Below are 14,950 nucleotides of genomic sequence, written 5' to 3' on the forward strand. Positions count from 1 at the left end.
AAACAAAAAGAAAAATGGACATCTCTACCTTTATTGGTGACGTGAGAAAGTAGGCTCTGATTTCGCTCGCAAGCTTTCTTCTGCTCACATATGATGCGCTTCAATGTGCGATACATATATAGATAAAGTAATGCACAATTGACACTCGATTTTGCATTGATATCGACAAAAAAAACCTACTGCGGTAGACCTTCAAAGCTTATTATTGTGAAGTGTGTAAATCGCGTAATAAATTACCAAAATCTCCTAATATTATGCACTCTTGCCGTTTTATGGTTTTTGAGAGCAAGTAGAGCACTTAATAACCTTATATAATATAGGTGCTCATGATCATGATCATGCTCATGATCAGCCATAAAGAGTTTGTGCTTATCGCAAAAGGAGACACCTCAGACGACATCAACTTTGGCAGTGTCGTCTTGATGAAACGGGTGGGAATTGTAGCGAGTGTGCCACTATCAGGGTGAATCGCTTGCTCGGTTGTTCAATCAGGATGAAAAAAAGATCTGAAGATTTGAGGACGAGGATGTTTCAAGAGCGTACTTCTGAAAATAAAACCTTGTTCTAGACAGTTGGGGAGTAATGATACTTCAAGCAAGATCAAGCCGTCGTGGCGGTAGGTGAAGCTGGTACAGTTCAAAGTTGAAGTGAAGCTGCAAAACCTTACGTCAACATTGAAAGCCCTAAATTGAGCGTCGTATAGAGTTAATTCATGGGGTTTTTGAGAAGCTCGATATTTTATTGCCACTGTACAAAGTGCGCGAAGAACAAAATTATCTGCGGTTTAACTACTGCTGAAACTGGTTATAGGGCGAAAGCTGTGGTGTATCTAGACAGTAGACGCGGCTTGCCGTCTATAACTTGGAGGGTGTTCCGAACACTGGATAGGGAGCGTGCCCGCTGTGCAAGTACGGTAGGTGGTAGTTAAATTAATGGTTGATCCCGAGAGGTTGGTCACGCAATAAACGTGGCGGTCTATTATTTGCTGCAGTGCCGCGTGTATGCCACAATGTTGTCAGCGCTAAGCATAAATTAGTAGAGTGGAGAGTGGGGCAAGTGCATGCAAACCATGTTTGCGGCTCACATTTCTCTCTCACCATTGCAACGTGTACCTCAAAGCGCGATTGAGGCGCCCACTGACCAAGGGAGCCAGTTATGCGCCCTTCCTTTCCTCAAATCATCGGAGTCTAGAACGTTGCCAACGCCAACGCGAATGAACACGAGCGCCGACGGCTTATAGAAACAGAGGAGAGCACTCGGTTTCGGCGTCACCTGTTTAGTGACGTTATAGCTGTCACGTGGTTTCTCCTCGGTTCAAAGTGGAACTCGAGCACACAGCGCACACGGAGAATATGCCATGGAGGAGAGTAGAAAAGCTTTGGCTTTAAAAAAATGGCTGTGGCTCAACTCGGTTGAGCCAGGTTATACATAGGTAACGCTGGATGCAGCATGTGGTTAGACTCGGTTTAGCTTTGGCGCAGTGCAGCGGCGGTACCGCATAGCGCTGCTGTTTGTTCGGCAAGAGCGAACCACGTGGTTAGTTACGGGACACAACTGGCAAGACCGAGCGGTCAGGGGGCGGTAACGAGCGGTAACAGCTGCGACAAGTCACATGGTGTGAGGTCACGGCCGCACCGACGGCGAGCCTCCAGTTCGAGTTCAAATCCAAGCGCCATTTCATCATCAGCTCTGCATGCAAGAAGTGGAACTTTTCGCTCCAAGAGGCAATGTATCTCAGCAGTGTCGATGAGATTGTGCTTTGGCGGTGCGAATGGCAGGGACATCTTAGCTTCGGCTTCGGCGCCGCGCACATTTGCATTCTGGCGCCAGCGGCCCTGAACCACTCCTCGGGCAGCTCGTTTAGCAGCAGAGGCAGACGAAGCACTCCCACCGGTTGCATCGCTCATTCTTCAGAATGAACTGGCTGAGATTATTTTGTATTCTATTAAGTAAGCAGGTGATTTATACTCGGAAGGCAACGCTGTGAGCAGTGCGACCGAGGCAGAAAATCTGTCGGGTGCAGCACATTTCGCGGTACCGTCCGCGAAGGGAGCGGAGCGTGGCCCGAGTGCGAGGAGAAAGCGCGCGGGTGCGTGCCACCGCAGACAGACCTCCCTCACCTTAGCACCCTACCTCCGCGCATGCAGTGGTGATGAACGACTACGCGCACTACCCAAGCATTTTTAGATGTCTTGTTGGACTAACTTAGTGTCAGACGTCAAGGCGTGGAAAAAGGTTGTGCACGGTATTTTTTAAGCTATAAAAGCGATCCCTACGAAGCCTCTGCTCGATGTGTGTATCGGAGACTGCTGGAGAGGCGAGCAGCAGACCATTAATGGTGCGGAGAGACCACGTGATTGAGGAGGGCGCATAACGGGCACGTTCGGGCACGGCGGTGAAGAGAAAACGAACGCGGTAATTTACGCGGTCCAGTGATTTTAGAAAGAAATGGATGCCGCACTTTCAGGCTCAAAACTTATAACTTGCCAATAAAAAAAAGTGCGACGTACGTGTCCCACCTTCCCACATAGAGTAAAAGAGCCTAGCAGTAATACTTAAAAAGTTACATAGATAGATAAAGAGGAGGAGGGAAAGGCAAGGATGTTAGCCAGAAAGGGGTTCCGGTTGGCTACCCTGCACTGGGGAAGAGGAATTAGTGGACTAAAAGGAGGAAGAGAGAAGGAGAAAAAGGCATAACACACACACACACTCACAACGCTGTCACAATTTCTCACTCAATCCAGTCGCTCTCAAGTACCCAAAGAGTGCCTTGTATGCCTTGAGGGGAGTCGACTGCTGTGGCCACGGACCAAGGATCTTTTGCTCTGTTAATGGGCGAGGATCGAGGCGGTCCAGGGCACAACACAGTGTATGTCTTGCACTCGCAAATGCAGGGCACTCAAAGAGATGACCGAAGGTCTGCTCACCACCGCAGCTTTCACAGGCAGGACTGTCGGCCATCCTCATCCGGATGGCCGACAGTCCTGCTTGTGAAATTGGTAAATGCAACACCGATTCATAAACGGCATAATAATGTTGCGTCACGACGTTCTAAGTTACGTGGAAGACGAAGGCGCAGTTCAGGGTCCAGTGCCTTGAGGCGGAGGTTGCAAAACACTCCCGTGTTCCATGCTGAAAGTGTGAGCTCCCGCGCCAAAGGGCGAAGCCCACACGAAGCGTCAGGTCTTGATATTGGGATGTTCACTGGAAGTCTGTCGTGAGCCCAACGCGCAGCCGCATCGGCCTGGTGATTACCGTTATTACCAAAGTGTCCTGGGAGCCATTGAAAAATGATGTCATGACCTTTGGAAACGGTGCCGTGGTACAGTAGCCGGATCTCAGCAAAGAGTTCCTCCCGCAACCCGCGGAGTAGCGCAGCTTGCAGGGCTTAAAGGGCTGCTTTAGAGTCGGTGAAAACCGTCCAGTCATGTGGAGGTTCTTGACTGATGAACTCAACCGCAGCCCGTAAGGCTGCGAGATCCGCACCAGTTGAAGATGTTGGATAGGTCGTCTTCACTTTCATGAAGATGGATCTGGCCAGTATCACCACCGACCCCGCAGAACTGGTCGAGTGAACTGATTCATCTGTGTAAATATGTATGCGGAGACTGTGGTAAGAATGCAGGTGATTCAATGTCAGTTGTTTGAGAGCGGGCAGTGATACACCAGCTTTCTTTGTAATGCCAGGAATATAGAGGTGAACCCGAGGTTCTTGAAGACTCCATAACGGTGAGCGCGGTCTTGACGCAGGGGTGAACTGCGATGGAAGATATGCGCGATGGGCTTCAATGACTTTGGCGAATGCAGTACGCGGCCTAATTATTGGGTGTGTTGCGAGGTGATGACAGGGAACCCGTGTGAGGTGCCGAATATGTGTTCTCTTGGTGTCAACAGCAAAGTATGTAGTAACAGGATGTCCCCGGCCAACAAGAACAGTTGCTGCTGTTGATGCACATTTAGGCAGTCCAAGACAAATACGGAGAGCTCGCGCTTGCACAATTTGAAGAGTCTTGATATTTGTCTTTCTAATGGAACTGAATATCGGAAGACTGTACCGCATGTACTCCAGAAATAGGGAACGGTACAGTTCTAGCATCGAGCGCACTGATGCGCCCCAGGACTTTCACCCGAGGAAGGAGAGGATGTGGACAATCGAAATTAGTCTCTTTCTCATGTCGTAGATATGTGGACTCCAGGAGAGATTCCTGTCGATGACAACACAAAGGAATCTGAGGCTTCTCTCATAGGGAATGGCTACCCCATTGATGTGAATAGTGTAACGTTACTTTAGTTTGCATGTGAACGCCACAAGTGAACACTTTTCGGTCGAACGTTACTCTTTAAAGACGCGACTATGCCAGAAGCCACTTGCACGACTATGGGAAAAAGCGCAATTCTAACTCAAAAATCCCCATTATAAAAATTATGCGATGTCTTAATTGAAACACCCTGCATATGAATACCAAGTAGAGAATAGCGTAGTGGGAATGAACCATGGCACTATCGCGTCATATTCTTAGCGCGGAATTTGTGTACCCGGCCATCTATGTATGTTTCCACATTAGAGGTACACGAGGACGATCGGAGGAAGAAAACTTGGAAAACTTTATACAAAGACTATTTACATAATGTACAAGTAAGGGCAACTGAGAGTGCCTCTCAGTAAAGGGAGCTTCTTAGGGGTCGGTAGTTTTTCCCAGCAAAGGGTATCTCTCAAGAAGGAGGCTCGCTTCTGGTACCAAAGCAGAAGCTCGTTAAAACTTCGTATGCCCCAGATCCCTAGCTGGGGAATACAGTTCGAAGAATGATGCCCAATCAAACGATGGCACTGGAGGTACCACCCACGACAGGGCGGTACTGATCTCTCGCAGCTCGGTCGATAGAAAGGGAACAGCACCTGGTCACGTTGTTGTCCACACGGCCTCCAGGTTGGCGCGCACGTGTGTCCGGACTGCGCCAATGTGGAACAGGAAGGCATCTGGGTGAAACAGGAAAGGGCTGTCTCCCAGCAGGGGTTGAAAGATCTTGTACTCCGTCGTCTGATGAACGTGGATCCTCAGTTGAAGGCGCAGCTCTCGGACAATTGTTTGAAGAGGACAACACTCCGTTCGTCAACCCGATGGCATGTTCGAACACGTCGGGACGCCATTGTCGTCGCAGCTTTCGACATTCCTGCAGCCACGTTTCTTCCAGAGGGCTCAATAGCCTTCTCGTTGGTTTTCTGGAATTCCGGATCGGAGAGTCCGCGTCGTTATGCATTTGGGCTGGAAGGCACGCCACGCATAAGAGCACCCCCGCCACCAGACAATGCGCCGGGAAGATGAGCTGCTCCTACGCAGCTCGGCTGACAGGACGTGCGACAATGGGTTCTCGTTCTGTAGTTCTCCAAGACTCTCGTGCTCTACAGGGGAAGTTCAGCTCCGTGATCTCTGCGAGGCGAGCCAAATGGGACAACAAACGCCAAGCCGCACACGAAAAAAGCAAGTAGCGTGTGAGAGCCATTCGTCCCGCCAGACCAGCACCAAAACAAACAGATTTCACTAGAGAAATCCCTCTATGCTAAACTTTAAATTAAACCAAAATTTTGCTCAACGAACACGAACCGTGAACACGATGCAAGGTTCAGGTGTTTGGACCCTTTTTTTTTAAACGTTGTCATTCATGACACTGAAGATAGAAGGAAAATCAGAATTGATGTACAATCGGTCGGAAAGGTTGAAGCGATCTCGGATGTCATCCGGGCAGGGAGGAATCAACCGATAGATTAAACGGACGCTTTCAATTTTGCCCCAAGCTATTCTTTACTAGCAACTACCACAATTGACCACGCGGTCTTCTTTTGATGCTGCATTGCAGCAGACACGACATAAATGAGCAAAACTTGCACAACCAACATTACCGAAGCAACATACTGCACAACTTCATGCGCCAAAACCAAATGGCATCCCCACGAGCTCTCGCAAGCTACCTAATGTACAACGCCCGATAGAGGCTTCGCTCGTGGTTCTTTGTCTTAGGAAATTAGTACCTAATAATCAGCGCAGGTGAAGTTTGCGTGCCAAACCACAAAACGAGCCTAACAAAAGTTTAAATTCATCTCCAGGTGCCCACACAAGAGACTATGCCTCATAGGCCCAAGAATGACATCGCTGTATTTCCGCGCGTCAGCGGACACTCAATTCGCTGCTAAACGTACGCTCAATTCACATCAAACTTATAATCATGAGTGATGCCATTAAAGGAAATAAAACATAACAAGACCGGTTCACAAAGTGCTCTTGCTTCAGTGCTCGTTCACGCTACATCAGGGTGTGCAGCACTTAGGTTACGTAAAAAGGAAAGTGTCTTCCAGGCTACCTCACTACAGCCAAAATTTCATGAGTAGAATGTTCCACTCAGGCTCAAAACATCGTTTGCGTTTTTGTACAGGAGAGTAAAAGAAAGAAAAAGCAAACAGTAAGTACAAGGAGCATTTATGTCTGCAATACGCCTGGAAACCATGTTGTGATTTAAGGCCTCTGTTGTTTCAGCCGTGCTATGCGTGGGCGCGGTCGGACGGCCACTCTACCAGCCACGGCATAGCCTCCTATGGACAAGGCTTTCCAAAAGTTGAGAGGCTGATTTGCTATGCCTCTGTCAACACCTTCCAGAGAATTTCCTTTTTGCGACTTGTGTCCAGAGCCTGGGCAATTCCTGGAAAGCCCAAATCGGGAGGGGTGCTTCCTCCTCTCTTTCTTTCCCGAATCCTACTCTCGCGTGTTCCGTGGCGCACTTTTATGTGGCGGCCGCGCGCCCGTCTGTGTAGCATGCCGCAGGTGTCAAGTTTTCCAGGACAACAACAGTCCCACAGTGGGACAGGTGGCTTTCGCCCTGCACGCTTAGATGGTTGGTTTTGCACGCGACGCCTTTCGGATTTCCTGTGCCACGGCGAAGATGTCGGGCCGTTACACTGCTGATAAGGTTTAACACTTCCGATGCTTTTGACCCGCACATCTTTCTTCGCCTGCCGCCGCCTTCGGGAAACTACCATTGGTGATTTTCCCTTGCTGTCATCAGTTCTCGCGGTGCCGTCGCATGTTAAGCTACCGGCCTTCGCCTCAACACCAGCAGCGGACATAGCATTTGGCAAAAGCTTGTCGCGTTCTCTATTTTTATCGCGCAGTGAAGCTACCTGCGCTTTGCTCTGGGTGCCAGGTGATGGCTTTACTGAGAAATCCAGCACTCCTGTAATTTCTTTCAAGCAAAACTCTCTTTCAGGTGCTCGTTCTCGGGCCGCTGTCATTTCCTCATCACTGAGCTGCTGTTTGTTTTGATGCAGTGTTGAGCTGCATCTCTCACCTACAGGTAATGTGTCAGGTGGCGGTTTCGGTGGGCCACTACCCTTCAAAATCTCAAAACAATCTGCCTGCATTAGAACATTTACAGAGGATTACAGTTCGCTGCTCTTAGGCCTGTAATTCAGAGCAGCGTTCCGGGTAACAACAATCTGCTGTTCAGCCAACGATATGCTCTGACTTGGCGCTTCAACGTTGCTGTCATGTAGTTCTACGTGACGCTCTTTCTCGGAAAGCTGTCTTTCGGTGCCGTCGCACACAAGCTTATCGCAGTCTTTCTGGCGCGGAACCTCTGCCTCATTTGCCATAGCGGCCCCTGTATGAGGGCTAGGACCGGCCTTTTCACGAATGCCGAAGTATCGGAAGAAGGCATTTCTCGCTATTTCACAGCTCTCGACCTCCTCGTCGGACAGGCGCGCTTATTCGCCGCCGATGTCACAAGGAAAGATGGCAACCAACATCATTGACCATTCGCACCGATCTAACTCTTCTTCTTCGCAAATGCGTTCAAATTTGCGAGAAAAGTTTTGAAGCTCTCGCCTCTTCGGAAAGTCCTCAACCGGTCTCGAGCTCTACGCCACTGAACGTTACGCGTGAGCTCCTGCAGTTCTCGTCTGCGTTGTTCCTCTAGCTACGCCTGTCGCTTACACCTAGCCTCCCATTCTCTATCTGCTTCCTCACAAAGCTTTCAATACCACCCCACTGCCAAGCAATATTCCGATCTCGCTACCCTAACTAAACTCCGGTTTTTTCCCTCTACCCTCCCTGAAATGTTACAAAGCAACCCTAAGTGCTTCTGGAAAAACAATCATCCCTGACGTTGATAATACTATTTTTCTCATTGACAGCACTGGCTCACCAGTCGGCGTATCCGACGTACCCCATGTCTTGAACCATGCATTCTCTTCAGATTTTACTAATTAAACAACTCGTGATGTCCTTGATCTCGCGCCTTTGCCGCATCCACCAATGGATGGCATCACCTTCAACGCACATGGTATTGTTATTATTATCGACTCGCTAAAATATTCAGCTTCCTGCGGTATCGATGGAATTAATTCCAAAATGTTAAAGAATACTAAACATGTTTGCAGTCTTATTTTTCCCTCATTTTTCAACAGTCGCTTGATACAGGCTCCATTCCGCATGACTGGCGAATTGGGAAGGTGATTCCAGTTTTTAAGAAAGGTGACAGATCATCCCCAGGTAATTATCGACCCATTTCACTTACCAGTGTATGCTCCAAGATCATGGAATACGTCGTTTACTCTAATGTTGCCACATTTCTAACATCGGTCAACTTTTTTCATCCTAACCAACGCGGATTCCGGAAAGACCACTCATGTGAAACCCAGCTAGCTTTGTTCCTGCATGACATTCATTCCTATCTTGCCCGCAATATCCCAACTGATGCGCTATTTCTAGATTTCGAGAAAGCTTTCGATAAAGTACCCCATTCCAGCTTTCTACTTAAAATATCCCTGTAAAACATTCATCCTAGTGTCTTGAACTGGATTTCAAGCTTTTTAACTGACCGCATGCAATTTGTTTCCGCTAATGGCTTCTCATCATCTTACTCACACGTTCTTTCAGGAGTACCCCAAGGCACAGTTCTTGGACCCTTGCTCTTTCTAATATACATTAACGATTTGCCTTCCACAGTAACATCTAGCATCCGCCATTTCGTGGATTATTGCGTACTCTACCGCCCCATTACTAACGCCGAGGATGCTTACATTCTCCAAAATGACCTGGATAACATACAGCAATGGTGAACTACGTGGCTAATGTCCTAAATACTACAAAGACTGTGAAAATTTCTTTTCACCGCCGCCGAAATTATACTCCGCCTACTTATAAAATTAACGATACTGCCATTATTTCCGCTAACTCTTTTAAGTATCTTGGTATTAACCTCGCTAGTGACTTATAATGGTCTTGCCACATTAACCACATAATAAACTCATCTAATCGAGCAATTGGGTATCTCCGGCGTAACCTGCGCATGACATCTTCTTCCTTAAAATTACTAGCTTATAAAGCATATGTGCTACCTAAACTTGAATACGCTTGCGCAATATTTTACCCCCATCAGTCTAACCTTTAATCAGCCCTTGGAATAATAAGAATAATATTATTAATTGGTTTTTGTGGAAATGAAATGGCGCAGTATCTGTCTCATATATCGTTGGATACCTGAACCGCGCCGTAAGGGAAGGGTTAAAGGAGGGAGTGAAAGAAGAAAGAAGAAATAGGTGCCGTAGTGGAGGGCTCCGGAATAATTTCGAACACCCGAGGATCTTTAACGTGCACTGACATCGCACAGCACACGGGTTCCTTAACGTTTTTCCTCCATAAAAACGCAGCCGCCACGGTCGGGTTGGAAGCCGGGAACTCCGGATCAGTAGTCGAGCGCCCTAACCACCTGAGCCACCACGGCGGGTCAGCCCTTGGATCTGTTCAGAATCGGGCCACTCGCTTTATCTTTTCAAACTTGTCGCGATACTCTAACATATCAGGCTTTAATTTCCAACTAAAACTTTCTTCTCTCGCTTCCCGTCGCCGAATTTCACGTCTCTGCCTTTATCACAGGTTTTTCCATTGATCACCCCGTGACAGCAAGCTCATTCTACCCGTACTTCGATCACCCCGCACAGGCCATACAAACAGCGTCATTCCGCATCGTGCCCGCACTACTACTTTTGAGAAATCATTTTTTGTTCACACAGCTCGCGACTGGAATGACCTTCCCTCCGACTTAGCACTAATCCCTGATCCAGCCCCTTTCAAGACTGCCATGGAGGAAGCCATGTCATTGTCTTGATTCCCATGTAACATTCATTGTTAACCGCTGTTCTTGCGCCCACTCCTCATGTAATGTCCCATCAGAGACCCTTGAGGTTCAAATAAATAATAAAATAAAATAAAAAATTCTTGCTATTCCAGAATCTCTCGCATCTCTTTGTCCTCGCTGAGCCTTCGATTTTCTTGCTCAGCTCTTCGTTCTAAAATCGTCTCCCACGTTTCGTCTGGCTCCTCGACCGTCTAATCCTGCGCCCGTATAATATCCAAAATCACCGCTCTAGATTTAGTAGAGTCTACTTAAATCCCCAATTCTAGAATTTCAAGGTCTTTTACATTGAACTTCTCCATCGCGGACCACACCTACTGCGTCTAACCCTGTAAATACACAAGCTTCACCTTGAAGCAAACAAAACACAAAACTTCCAAAATTTCATTACCCAGGTATCGAAAATCAAGCTACTAACATCTTCCTGTGCTAATGCGGTCTGGCGAAATGAATGGAAAACATCGGGCACCCACCCTGACAAGATACAGCTGACGCCGTCGGTCCCGTAGCTTTCGGGGTCCGTTGGAGCCGGTGACCTGACTTGTCGATCTTCAGAAGCATAGCTGATCCATCAGTCAGTCACGTAGCTGCCGGGGCTCATTAGAGCCGCTGACTTGACGTGGACATCCCATAGCTGCCAACCTGTTGTTGGGATTCGGGTCGCGTGGCTAGGCCTGAGAAGAGACGAAGACGATCGGAGGAAGAAAACTTGGAAAACTTTATACAAAGACTATTTACATAATGTACAAGTAAGGGCTACTGAGAGTGCCTTTCAGTAAAGGGAGCTTCTTAGGGGTCGGGAGTCTTTCCCAGCAAAGGGTATCTCTAAAGAATGAGGCTCTCTTCTGGTACCAAACCAGAAGCTCGTTAAATCTTCGTATGCCCCGGATCCCTAGCTGGGGAATACAGTTCGAAGAATGATGTCCAATCAAACGATGGCACTGGGGGTACCACCCACGACAGGGCGGTCCTGATCTCTCGCAGCTCGGTCGATGGAAAGGGAACAGGACCCGGTCACGTTGTCGTCCACACGGCCTCCAGGTGCAAGTGATGTCGATATCTTAGATGCACTAGACACTTCCTTTTCTTCCTTTTCCTGTTTGTACGAAACACAGAGTACCTCTGTTGAGCACATGTGGTGCTTCTTCAAAAACTTAGTTCACCGATGTATAAGTGATTTTGTGCCAAGAAAACGGAACATTTTGCGCACTAGCAATCCTTGGATGACAAAAGGTATTGCGCGTCCGGGACGTAAGCTTAAGAAAGCGAGACAACAACACTCAAAGCATCCTTCATCGGCCACTGCAGATAAGATTTCCATGCTACGCCTGTCGTTGCGGAACGCTATCAATACAGCCAAACACCAATTCCACACTGTACGTATGAAAAATTTCCTTCTTTCTTCTCCAAGAAAGTTCTGGCAACATCTCGCGCCACGCAAGAAATTGATTCTTGGCCTTTCTGCAGATAGTGCGGGTATGCACGACAAGTTAGAAACAGCGCAGGCGCTCAACCAGTACTTCAGCTCGATATTCACTCACGATGACGGCTGCAAGCCACATTTTTCTTCCTTTGATGATCTGGCACCAATCAGTGACATTTGCATAACTGAGGAAGGTGCGCTAGCTCTTCCGCTTAACTTGGACACAAAGAAGTCGCCAGGGATTGAAGAAATACCTAATGCCTTTCTGGTACGGTACGCTGAATGGTCCGCCAAATATTTAACTTTAATATTTAGGAAATCACTAAATTGCTCTGAATTGCCAAGTGATTGGAAACACGAAAAAATCACCCCGATTCCCAAAGACCAACACAAATCAGCACCTTCTTCCTACCGGCCAATTTCTCTTTTGTGCACTTCAGTAAATTTGCTTGAACACATCATCTGTAAACACTTGACTAACTTTCTCGAGGAGAACCACGTCCTTGATAATCGCCGGCACGGGTTCCGTCGCGGTCTCTCCACAGTAACACAGCTTATTGCAACAGTCCACGATTTAGCGGCAGCACTAGATAGGCATAATCAAGTTGATATTGTTTTTCTTGATTTCGAGAAAGCATTCGATCGTGTGTCTCATCAAAAACTACTGCAGAAGTTAAAACCTATATTGAAACACGAGTGCCTACTCTCATGGATCGAAGCCTATCTTTCGCATAGACGTCAAAGTGTGGTTGTTGATGGTGTCCTCTCTGATGCTGTCCCAGTAGAATCCGGTATTCCGCAGGGCTCAGTCTTGGGTCCCCTTTTCTTTCTAGTATTTATTAATGACATAGTTCACAACGTACATGTTAAAATACGGCTTTTCGCAGACGATTGCATACTTTATCAAGAAATTTCTAGCCCTGAAGATCAACTTCTTTTAAGCGATTCACTGTCTGCAGTAGAAAAATGGTGCTCCACGTGGCAAATGACTTTTAATTCCAACAAGACAATAGCGATGACTGTGACACGTAAAAATAATCCTTTTAGTTTTACATACCGCTTAGCCAATGAGCCCCTCTTAGTTGTCAACGCTTTTAAATACTTAGGAATTCAGATAGCCTCAGACCTTCGATGGAACGAGCACATATCGCATATAGAAAAAAAAGCTCTAAGACAACTGCACTACTTGAGAAGAACGCTCGCACAATTCACACAAGAAATAAAGCTTTTAGCTTACAAAACATTTGTTCGGCCAATGTTGGAATATGCTGCGGCAGTGTGGGATCCCTGGACCGAAAGTAACAAACTTAAAATAGAAAATGTCCAACGCAAAGCTGCTAGATTTATCTATAATTGTTACAGTTGGAATATTTCCCCAGCAGCCCTACTGCAAACCGCAGGACTTGAACACCTGGCCATGCGTCGTCATCGAGAAAAATTAAAGTTATTCTACTTGTATTATCACAATGAACTAACAATAGAGGAAGGAATTTTAGTTGAGCACACATCTCGACACCCTACACGCTCTTACCATACTAAGAAAGCAAAACTAATGTATTTAAGTATTCGTTCTTTCCCCATACTATCATTAAGTGGAATGGTTTACCTGCTGATGTTGTCAATTGCGAATCGGTGGATTTATTTTTACAAGCTCTGAAAGATGTATAGGGCTCTTAAGTATCCTTGTTTTGGGCCAAGTCCGGTGCCTTCGTTTGCTGCCAGGATCGATGTCATTATATGTTCTATGTCTTTGTAATCGATTTTATGTTGTATGTACTGGTTTTTGCTCTGTTCGCTATCTGCTTCTTTTGCAATGTACTTGTTATTTTTATAAATATGTTTGTACCCCACTCCTGCCTAAGGCCTGTAACACAGGCCGGCAGTATTTGCAAAATAAATAAAAATAAAAAAATCCTCATGTTGAATCTTAAAAACAGCAGAGCCCTCCATTTTCCTCACGAAAACATGTCCATTTTTTTGCCCAAGCATATTTGTACGACTTTGCCTTTGCAGCATTTTTAGGGAGCCACAGTAGTTTCTTTGTGTAGGATGTTAAGTTCTCATTTATGTAAATGTTGTCATCGCTCAGTGCATAGCGCTTCCGGAGCCAGAGTTCACGGTAGCTCATCGACTTGAATTTTACAAGAATTACTGAAACTTTTCCAACTCTGGCCGGCAGTCTATGCACAGCATCTATACATTCATCTATTTATTCTGGGATTTCCAACTCACTCGCAAGCGACTTCAATTGAGCTACAAGGTCCTCGTTGTCAGTCTTCTCAATTCCATGCACCTCAATATTCTGTCGGCGAGAGTAGGCTTCAAGATTGTTCACTGTGGCTCTTAGTTCATTTATTACAATGGATTTCTCCGCCAGACTCTCAGCTTGTTCAATACAGTGCTTTTTTAATTCTGCAACCTGAGTGTTCTGGGTGACCAGCGATCTCTTAATTTCTTCGTAGTTTGACGAAAGAAGGTCAATTGACGCTTCAACGCCCTCAATGATTTTCCCTTGTTTGTCAATCTTTTCTAGTACAGAATCATTCTTTACAGATTGATAGTGAATACTTTTGTAAATTTGGTCCACACGCAAACTTATTTCAGACAGTTTACTATTGAGCACACGGATAGCGCGCAGCAGCTGGCTCCTGGTCGGTTCCTCCATTTTTCCGCCATTATCTGAATCAGATTCCTGTGAATCCTGTGACTTCAGCGTTAAGCAAGCTGAGCACACCCACTTCGATGTATCAAGTATCTTCAAAACTTTCTTTTTCACACCTGAGCATTTGCCGATGTGAAGCCAGCAGCTACATTCACTGCAACTTATACTATTGTCAGGCTGCACAGGTTTCGAGCACACAAAGCACTGAGCATCTGGTGAAGCCATTGAAGCACAAAGCAAGGAGACAATCAGCAAACTGCAGTCCGACGAAGTGGTCAAAAGTACTGTCTATCGGGCAAGAAGAAAAGCTCTTACCTAGAACGATAAAGCGTGCGTCAGTAATCGAGCCCACACTCCGTCGGACTGCAATCCGCTGATCATCGGTAGCAGCTTAAATAGCGTGGCTCCTGACGCCGCCCATGTCGCCGTCCCACGTGGCTTGCAGTCGGTTCCTCCGAAGCCCCACAGTGCAACTGTCGAACGCAGCTGACGCCAGGCAATCTTCATGTATCCGTCAGCAGGCAGCCAAGGCTTTCATCTTCTTGTTCTTGATAATCTAGAACGATAACGCGAGCGTCAGTAATCGAGCCCACACTCCGTCGGACTCGCCTGTAGGCGACATTAGCGGCCCCAGCCATCTTTGGGGATATTTCAAGGAAGAGTCGCGCGGACGTAAGCTA

The sequence above is a fragment of the Amblyomma americanum genome, chromosome 5 (genome assembly GCF_052857255.1).
Source record: "Amblyomma americanum isolate KBUSLIRL-KWMA chromosome 5, ASM5285725v1, whole genome shotgun sequence".
NCBI classification, from domain to species: Eukaryota; Metazoa; Arthropoda; class Arachnida; order Ixodida; family Ixodidae; genus Amblyomma; species Amblyomma americanum.